Source organism: Parasteatoda tepidariorum, chromosome X2 (genome assembly GCF_043381705.1).
Source record: "Parasteatoda tepidariorum isolate YZ-2023 chromosome X2, CAS_Ptep_4.0, whole genome shotgun sequence".
NCBI lineage: Eukaryota > Metazoa > Arthropoda > Arachnida > Araneae > Theridiidae > Parasteatoda > Parasteatoda tepidariorum.
The window spans coordinates 37,262,108-37,272,937 of record NC_092215.1 but is presented as its reverse complement, the minus strand read 5'-3'; the positions used below and the strand labels follow the sequence as shown (position 1 = coordinate 37,272,937).

General features: G+C 28.3%; 1 protein-coding gene across 6 annotated transcripts in view; it reads right to left on the bottom strand.

The window, feature by feature from the left end:
- LOC107441841 (leucine-rich repeat-containing protein 24-like) overlaps nucleotides 1–10,830 on the bottom strand; it is a 139,786-nt gene that overhangs the window by 15,390 nt on the left and 113,566 nt on the right. For 4 of the 6 annotated variants that reach the window (XM_071188125.1, XM_071188127.1, XM_071188129.1 and 1 more), the window contains one exon: nucleotides 8,800–8,827. The exons of the other annotated variants lie outside the window; for them this stretch is intronic. The gene's annotated coding sequence lies outside the window, so the exon portion shown is untranslated. The remainder of the gene's footprint in view (nucleotides 1–8,799; nucleotides 8,828–10,830) is intronic. 6 annotated transcript variants of the gene reach the window in all.

Sequence of the window (10,830 nt, the reverse complement as noted above, 5' to 3'; positions counted from 1 at the left end):
TCGTAAATCACAAATCTTGTAAAACCTATTTTTTTAATTTTCATATTACAAAATTAACTTTTTTTATTTAATGCAAGTTAAATAAATTATTATTAATTATTACAGATGGTTCGAAATTGTATTCGCAAAACATATAGATTTAAATGTTGCAAAAAAATGCCATGATTTTGTTAATAATCCTTAATTATTATTAATTATTAATTATTTAATTGTAAATTCATATTAATTTTAATTTATTTTTATCAACAATAATCAGAAAAAAATGGTACTTTATAATGTTAATGATTATAAAAACAAAACTGTGATCAAAATGTGATAATCGATCAAATACACAATTTGTGTTATTTTATGAATAAAAAACTGGAATATATAATTAAGTTATGAATTTTATTTCATAAATATCCTATATAACAACTAAAATAACAATTTAATAGTAAAATTTGATTATTTACAATGTTAACATTCATTTTAGTAGAATGGGTAGACTCGCCCTAAATGAGAGATATGTTAGCAGTTCTATAAAAATATACAGTAACAGCGTAACTGTTAATATTTTCTAAAATCGATTTCACAGCTTTAAAAAAGGATAAATAGCGATTCCAAAACACCTATTAAAAGCCTTTTTTCTTTAATATTTACAAAAATTTGATCACTTGAAAGTTGACAAACTGAAAAAATGGGTAGACTCGCCCCGGTTTACGGTANTAATGTATTATAGATATATATATATATATATATATCGCAAAAACACTTCCTCGAAGCTTTCGACAGCGCTCTACCCAATATAGATCTAACTCCTAAATAAAAATGCGCGTTTTAGTATGATGTATTATACGCTTTTCTCCTATGATCAGGTATTCACCTTAATTTCCTTTCAAAATTTTAATTACTGCATAGCGATACAGGCCTGACAAATCTGTATCACTTTACTGTTATTTTTATTCAGGTTTTACTGTCTTACAGACAAATTATATACATAAGGCAGCTGATTTAGATCAACCGAAAAGGGTATATTCAACAATTATTTCGGTGAAGCATAACAATGAACTATTTTTGAACACATTTAGATGTTAAATAATTCTAACCTCGTTAAAAATATCATATATATCCTTTAACAAGAAGCTTTATTAGAAAACACAATCAAATTTTAACAAGTGTTTATTTCCAAATTTTATTTCTTTTTGCTTCAAATATTTTTGTCAACAAAGAAAAGGAAATTTTAACTGCTTTACTTCAGTTTGAGATAATTACAAAAGAATAAAAAGAAGTGTTATTCCTTTTTAAGCGTACGCCTTAATTATTAACGTGCATTATCAGATTTTTTACATTGTGAGCTAAAGTAATTAATAACACAGAAATTCGTCGATCTAACATCACAAAAGCCTCTTGTTTTCATCTTTTTTTTCCGCAAAGTAAAAAAAAAACTAGATTTATTATGTATTTTTGTTTAGTTTTATGACGCATAATGTAATTTTCAGATAGGAACACGTACTTGTCATTTTCTTAAGGTCCTTTGGACATATTTATTAAACAAAGAAAATGATATTATTTCTTTACTAAACTGCGTTAAAGAGTAAAATGGAACAGAATGAAATATTTTAAAAAAATTTCAGAAAATTCTGTACTTTTTTTACATGCTTTGAAATAATTATACCTTGAAACTAAAGATTTGTGATAATTATTGAATAATTATAGCTTGAAACTAAAGATTTGTGATAATTACTGAATAATTTATAGCTTGAAACTAAAGATATTGAACATAAACAAAAGAGCATTTGAATTTCTATTTCCCGGAACAATTGCCATCACATATTTGATTATATTTTGATTATAAATAATTTTGTTTCATTAAAATCACTATGTATGAAATTTTCATAGAAATTTGGAATAATGCAGTTATATTCAATATCAAATATGTTTGACAAGTTTTGCGATTTCTTTTTGTTTCAATTATTTGTTTCAGCTAAGAAAAGGACATTTTAGCTGCTTTACGTCAGTTTAAACGAAATACAAAGGAAAAAATAAGCGTTACTCCTTTTTAAGCATACGCCTTAATTATTAACATGCATTTTAAGATTTTTTGTGAGATAAAGTAATTAGTAACACAGCAGTTTGTCAATCTAATATCACAAAATCCTTTTGCTTTGATCCTTTTTTTTTCTACATACTTAAAAAAGGATGGTTTATTATGTTTTTTGTAGCATAATATAATTTTCAAATAAGAACACGTAATTGACACTTTTTCCAGAGCCTTGGACATATTTATAAAACAAATAAAATTATATTACGTCCTTACAAAACTAGGTTACAGAGTAAAATAGAACATATAGAAAAATAATAAAAATTGAAAGAAAATTGTGGAATTTTTTATATTCTTTGAAATAATTATAGCTTGAAATTGAAGATTTGTGATTTTTTTACAATGAGCATAATCAAAATTACTCTGCTTTTTTCTATTCCCTAGAAGAATTATCATGTACTTTTGCTTATAAATTATTTTGTTTTATTAAAATCACTACATATAAAATTTTACCTAAAGCTTTGAAATAATATACTTTTACGTAATAATAAGTGTGTTTGACAAGTTTTATGACTTCTTTTGCGTCGAATATTTTTGTAAGCTAAGAAAAGGAAATTTGAGCTTCTTTACTTAAGTTTGAGATAATTGCGGAAGGAGAAAAAAAGTTTTACTCCTTTTTAAGTTTACGCCTTCCTTATTAACGCGCATTTTTATACTTTTTATATTGTGAAATGAAGTAATTAATAACACAGCAGTTTGCTTATCTAACATCACAAAAGCCTCTTGTTTTGACCTTTTTCTCTGCGTAGTTAAAAAAATAAAAAAGTGAGGTTTACTAATTTATTTTTGCTTAATTTTAGGACACATAATATATTTTTCAGAAGAAAACACGTAATTAACATTTCCTCAAGAGCCTTTGGAGCTATTTATTAAAAGAAGAAAGGGGTACTAGTTCTTTAATAAACTACGTTAAAGAGTAAAATAGGACAGAATATAAAAAATATAAAAATTTTCACAGAGAATTTTGGGTCTTCTTTTAAAATCCTTTTAAATAATTATCGCTTGAAACTGAAGATTTATGATTTTTTTTCTTCAACACTCATCATTATAGGTGCATTGTTAGTTGAAAAAAAATATTAAAGTAAGATTAAAGTATTCAATTTAAAAACTAAAAATTTGTCATTTTAATTTTGTTATCTCTAAGAGCTTAGGAATTCAGAATGCTTGATATTTCCTTTCGCTTTTATTTTATCTTTCTGAAATTAGTAGACCGTATAATGTTATAACGGAACAACGATGATTAGGAGTTTTTTTTCTTTAGAATACATAAACTGTCTCGCAAGACATGCATTACATTGGGTTCAATTTGCCGCTTAATTTCAATATTGTTTTCTTGATACTTATCAGAAAAGGGATTTTTTCTTCAGACATCGATGTAGATTTTAATTAGCGAAGGGATAAATGAAGGAGGGATAGGGAAAATACGCTGCATTACTGGGGAATTTTACCGTTAAATTATTTTGTTTTGTTTCTTTGAGATTTCTTTTCGCTTAGAGAGATCAGAATAAAAAATAAATAATTGAGTAACGTCGATGTTTATTCGGGAAAGAAATAATTCCAAACAATAAATGAAACAAAACAAAAGTGTCCCAATGAACACACGCACTCCCTTTATGTTTTTCTTTCTGGTAAAAGACAATAAACATGTTAGATGTTACGAAGATTTTTAAGCCAATTCATTTGATGGAATAAAGGAATGTTTTACAGAAATAAACAACATTTGTCTCAAATAAATAAATAACTCTGATTTTTTTAATTACTAATTTAAATTACTATACATTCACAATCTTGAAATAAAAAATAAAAAAAAACTTAAATAGCAAGTTTTAAATGGTAATAATTATTAAAAAAATATGATGAAATTCAAGTATAACCTACTGCAAATTTTTAAGTTTTCTTTTCCTTTTTTGAGTGTACTAAAATCTTTGTTTTCTTATACTTTATGCATTAAAACACTAGTTAAAAAATTGATAAAAACAAATGAAAGGAAATTTTTTATATACAATTGAGGTTTTAACCATATAAATTTATATTCGCAAATTTCGCAGAACCAGATTGCTCAATGATATTTTTTTATTTACTGAACTACTATCTTTTAGAAACGTAAACACAGTGTACAGTGGTCAAAATCAATAATGAACAACCCTGAATAACTTTTGATCTCATGATCGGATCTTAACATTCTAGGACACCATTTTAATGCTTCCACTGGGTGACCTTACATATGCGAATTAAATAGTGCAGACGATATTTTAAGTTACGAAATCAGACACAGAAACGTACTTTTTCTGAATAAACATACCATATTTTCAGCAGATTTGGATTTCTTCCAAAAATATAGGAGGTAGCCGCAATCTGGGAAATATGGTCCCCGTAGCAGAGATGCCAACTTGCTCCGGACAGCAAATATATATTTTAAAGTGGAAGTTTACGAATTGTGATTCTTGGTTTAATAAATTCAACTTAGCAGATTTTTATCCACCACTATTTCTAAATAATTCGTAGGCTTACATAATTCACCACTTTATATATATCTTACTCATGCTATACCTTTTAAAAAGCAAGCAAAAATAGTCAAATATTTGCAAAATTTATTTTGCGGTTATTTACCGTTATTTTTATCTATAGTCCGGTCAGGAGAGCAGACCAAAGTTTGAAAAAGCGAAGAGTAATAAAACATAAAATATAACATTTATATTCAATTAATATTTAGACCTTGAAAAGATACATGTGATGAGAGTCACATGACATGAGAGTTTCAGTTCTCAAAAACCCCCATTTCCTGGTTGCAAACACGCAACTTTAGAGATCATTTAATCCAACAATGTAAACTTTTGAATCATTCGTATGCTGTGGTGAGAAAAATAACTTTAAATATTATCTTCAAAACAAAGAATGATAATTTGAAATATTCACTTAGCTACCACTCGATGAAACTTTCACAAAAAGATGTCAACCCTACTAAACTAAGTGGATATTTTAATACATTTAATTTAATCATTCGCATGTACTGGTGAGAAAAATAACTTTAAATAAGAACTGCTAAACAAAGAATGATTAATTAAAACATTCACTCAGCTACCACTCGATGAAATTTTCACAAAAAGTTGTCAATCCTGATAAACTAAGCGGATATTTTAATACATTGAATTGAATCATTGCATGTAGTGGTGAGAAAAACAACTTTAAATAAAAACTGCAAAACAAAGAAAGATTAATTAAAACATTCACTCGGCTACCACTCGATGAAACTATCACAAAAAGTTGTCAATCCGTCTAAACTAAGTGGATATTTTAATATATTTAATTTTATTAGGTTAAAAAATGTCTCTTACTTCCAATACAAATAGATTTATTTAAGTATTTAATACGTGTATATAGGAGGTAAAAACATTCTGTCATAACTGTTGCATTTTTCAAGAGAAGTTAAGATAAAGAGGGCTGTTTGGGAAGTTTTTAAAAATGCCTCATGATGCCTTAATGACGTATGGCTGCTTTAGGCAGTGGAATACAACCCCAGATTCACTGATCAGGAAAAAAAGGAGACCATGTTCTGGATTGATTCTTTTTATTTTAACAAGTCTTCACATCACAAGAGGCACTATAATAAATTCATGAAGAGGAACTGGAACATAAATCTTGAGCTTCGAAGGGAACACGTGTCTTCTTCTCTGCATTCTCTGACGTTATCTCAAAAATAATGATTGAAAAGTGGTATATATATCCGAATTACTAAAATTGCATAAATGCAAGATTTAGAAACACATAAATAATCAAATTTTATAGAATTAACTTTATCTCCTGAGCATGCAGAGAAGGAAATCAAATCTTGAAGATTGAGCTCACCTAGCTCTTACAGCAGCACAAATAAAATATGAGCTTTCATCCGGGCAACTGGCTTAGGAAGGCTCACGGTCACAGTAAAAAAACTAGGTGAAAGGCGCAGTCACAAAAATGATATTATAAATTTAAGCGAATGTCAAAAGGTTAAAAACTGAGGGTATTGTGATAGCATCATGACACTTACCTTCAAGGGTTATCTTCAATGGACAAAAAAAGTCAGTATTAGTGGTATTCCTCAGTACTGGTAAGCACTAACTATGCATTTAATACGTTAAGAGCACCCAAAGTACTCAAACAACCATAAAACTTAATGGATGCAATTGAAATATGTTTATTGCCAGCTATAGATTTTGCATATTGCTAATGAAAAATTAAAATTTAACAGCTTAGCATTATCCTTTTCCACTTTAGTCTCTGATTTTATTTAAGCATCATTCTATTTTGAATTATAATATTTTACCCTTTCGTTATTTCTTTGAATAATACTTTCAATATCAATGAAATCAGAATTTAAAAAGAATCACACTCGAAAGAATATCCTTATAAAAATATTTTATACATAATGATTTACTTTAAAAAAAATCAGTTCGCTGAAATCACAGATTTTCTTATAAAAAATCACAGTTTAAAATTTAAATCGTAGATTTAAATCATGCTTTAAAACAAATGATTTAAATCATGCAAACCCAGCTACATCCCCTATCTGTTTGTCACAACGTTAACGGGACAACCTGCAAGCTGCGCTTCAAATAATAGGTACTTTAACTGTTGCTTGTTTATTTTCCACGGAGTGCCCTTGGACAAAATTTTAGCACAGTCATCAGGAGAAGATGTATTTCTGAAAAAAAATGGAGCAACGCTTAAAATTAACTGGAAGAAATTATACAAAACGGTAGCATGGAGTCCTGAAATGTTTGTTAAATGTGATGTGTGTAAGCAGCACTTTAATTGTTGCTTGTCTTTCTCCAAATAAAAAAAAATGCAACAACTAAGAGTTTACAAGGCAAAACCAGCAATTTACGCAATAACCATATAACGCATAGATACCATTAAATAAAATTGTTACTAAACATTGAAGCACAAAAATGTCATAATTTAATGGTAGGTAATTTATGGTAAGGAGAGTCACCTTTAAGTTCAAAGGGTGAAATATTGTAGGGTTCTAAAATGCTAGGTTTGGTAGAACTAAATTTAACTTGATTAAAATATTTGGAGACTTTTTTTAAATGTTTTAAATATTTAGTAACACTTTTACAGTTTTCATTAGTTTGCTTAACGAACTAAATAGACACAATTATAGAGTTCACTTTTTTCTGAGCATATAATCATAATGTTTAACGCATACAGTCATGTTGGTAGCGTAATTTAATACATTTATTTTATTTCTCTTGAAAAACATGCTCATACATTAGTTAATGCATAACATGAATTAGCTAATGCATAGCATGCATTAATCAATGCATAACATGCATTTTAATGCCTTTTCGTAATAATTATTTCTGATTTTCGTAAGAGTCTAATGTTTTATGGCATTTTGAAATTATTTCATGAATCGTCATCATATATAATTTCTTTAAATTTCAAGTTAAATATTTATTGTTCATGTAGAATGTTTAAATAATAAATAATATTTATTTCTCAACAATAGTATTTCAATAGCTTTTTTTTTAACTGAACATTATAGATCGTTAATAGGTCAGTTATACTGTTGCAACAAAAAACGAAAAAGAAACTGGGAAAGCATATCATTGCGACTGAGAATTTTTTTTTCTTCAAATAAATTAATCTAATGTTTTCTATTTATAAATGTTAAATATTTGAACTGAATTCGAAATAGCACTGCATATTTACACCCTTAAAAAATAAATATTTTTATTGTTCCTCAAAATTAATCCTATTATTGTATTATTTCGTGCAAATAAGATTTAAAATGACTAAGTGGATGCTTGTTATTTGATCATAAAGTCAATGGACGTTAGCAAGGTAATTCTTCACTTATTCCTTATTGCATTTTGGTAAGCATCCACTTAAAATTAATTATCTCCCTTAATTAAAGTTTCTTTTTAGTTTCATAGATGTATGTATTTAGTTAAACAAAAATCATTTACTTCGATGGAAGAAGAGACAAGTTTCTCAACTCGTCTAAGCGATCATTAATTTTCGGAAGCCAGCAATGATCTTATTACGAAAGTGACACTTTAGCCATTAATGACGAAAAGCAATTGCTCTTTTTAATCACTCACTTGAATATAATATCTTCCAAGAGCTGTCCCCAAGGGCTCTGACTTTTTTTTTATCCGACTTATTTGTTAAAAAGAAAAGTATTGCCTCATTAGACATTACTAAAGGCAATTTAAGTCATCATCAATCATAAGTAACGACTAAAAGTTATCTTCTCATTTTCGAAATTATTTTTAGTCAGAAAAGAGTTGGTTGTGTTTTTTGCAAAGCTTTTATTTCGTCCCACGTGCGTATGAGTTTGTTATAGCTCAAGCTGGAAAGATTTTCTTGTAATTACCTCAATTTTCCAAAAGAACAAATTTTGTATTTTTAGGAGCTGACAGAAATGAATACATTATTCTGAGATAACTACTGAATAAAAAGCTAATTAATAGTCATGCAATGATTTATAACCCTCCCTAATGTCCATAATTTTTTATTAGATAAATTCATCAAGGACCACTGATTACCAAAGTCATCAAACGTTGAAAAATTTTGACTTTCAATGAACAAAAAAACGGAATCAAGATGAGGATTGTCACCAGATTTTTCAACTGAAATCTATCATCCATGTAAGGCTTTGATCTATGTCGACTAGTTAAAAAAATTATTTAAAACCTTAAACATTTGAGTAAAAAATCTTAGTATTATCTTACCGTCACGGGAAATCCTCTCAATGAAAATCTAAAAAAAAGAAGAAAAAAACCTTTTTTATAATAATCAGAACTTTCATAAACAGTTTAAAATTTAAAGCATAGAAAACATGAGTTCAAACAATCCTAGAGTAAAACAAGACATTTTAAATATTGAAAAGAAAATTTTAAAATATCCGAATAAAATTAAATTATGTGAAGATAACTTAGCATTACGCAATAGCATTACAATTAGCATTACAATTATTGGAAGAGAATTTCTCTTCCAATAATTTGATTGCATTTTGATAATTTGAATTTTTTTTCTGCGATTGAAACTTGATGGCTTACTTTAATTTTACTTGAACTCACTTTTTATTTCTTTTGAGTTAAATTAGTCAGGGAAGGGAAATGTAATTTGTGACTAAAGGATTCCCTGGTATGGAGTCTTCTTAATTGGGAAAGATGTCAAGTACGCTTTGTGGGAAAATTTTTATAGCAATAGCATAACTTATTTTCGAATAATTGATTCTTGATTTTACAAATTTGATTTAAAATTGTTTCATAAACCCTTCCATGTGAGTAATTCAAATGTTCATATAAAATCCATTTCCTCTTGGTGCCCCTTTGGAGCAGCAGAAATTATTTACCCAATTTTTACCAGATTTAAACTTTAATTTCTACCTTTCGCAGAGAATGAAAAATTCGTCATACCAGAACCAATTAAACTGCATAAAAGAATGTTTCTTGCCGGGAAAAATATTCTGTTTCTTCCAAAAGCAAACTGTAAATGAAATACTGTAACTACAGTTGTCTTTCTTATTTCTGGGCTCAGTAAGTAGTAGGAATCATAGTATGTCAATAAGAAACGAATTTACTTTCTAGAATCGAATCTGAATATCATAGTTATACACCTGAACCACCAAAACCCTGGTTGTCGCTCTTAGATTCATTTTTTTCAAAAAGATAAAAACTGGATATTTTCTTCTTTATTTTATTTCCATGAGCTACGAGCATTTATTCTCGATAAAATATATTTACCCGACAGGTAGCAAAGGGGTCATTTTATGACCCCATGCATTCCAGAAGTTCTTATTCTTAGAAAACTAGTAAACTCTTCATCCCTTTTTCATTAATGGCTGAGTTTTCCAACTTTATCTGTCTTTTTTGAATAACTAGAAAGTATTTCCGACACCCACCCCCCATAATACACATTTTAGCAGCTACTGGGTTTATGGGATGACCCTCAGTGTCTTTCCTTTTGCTCTGCAGATTTTGTTCAGCAGATTCTTGCGTGGTTGATGTGTTCAGTGCATTTTTTTTCATTCTTAGTTAAATTAATTTATACTCGTTAATAGCGTTTATGCAAAATGTTATATATATATATATATACTAGAGGGCTCCGCCCCCTGCTCGCTACCGCTCGCCAATCTCTGAATATTCACAAAACCTAGCTATGCACATTTCTCATTGATCTTTCTTTTCACATTATTTTGTGAACCAATGATTTGCACTTTTGTGCATTATTTAAGAAATATCTCAAATATGAACTGTTAATTAATATTTCTGTTTGAACAGTTTTTTTAAAGTAAGTAAAACACAATTAAAAGTAAGTAAAATATATTCACGCCTAAGATATTCACTGCGATCCATTTTATATAACAAAGATATGAGCATTTTAAAGTAAACTCTGATCATAGAGGAATCAATCGATTTCACACATTCAATACAAAATAGAAATCGCAACAAGCTTCAGCTGGTACGTTTAGTTGTAACATTTCTGCAGGCAGCATTATTAAAAATCATTACCTTTTCACACACATGCGTTCTCAATTTTGAGTGGCTGTTTTGTGCTTTGCTAACCAGAAGTCTTCTGTGATTGGCTATGTGTAATCATTCCACTCTCTTCTTATGTATATATATATATAGATATAGATAGATAGATAGATATTATACAGGCCTTCTAACTACTATGTTTTGCAAAACTATGCTATAGAGTGGATGCAGTTGACAATTAGAAACTATAGCTTGTTTTGCTGACATTTTAAAAGCCTC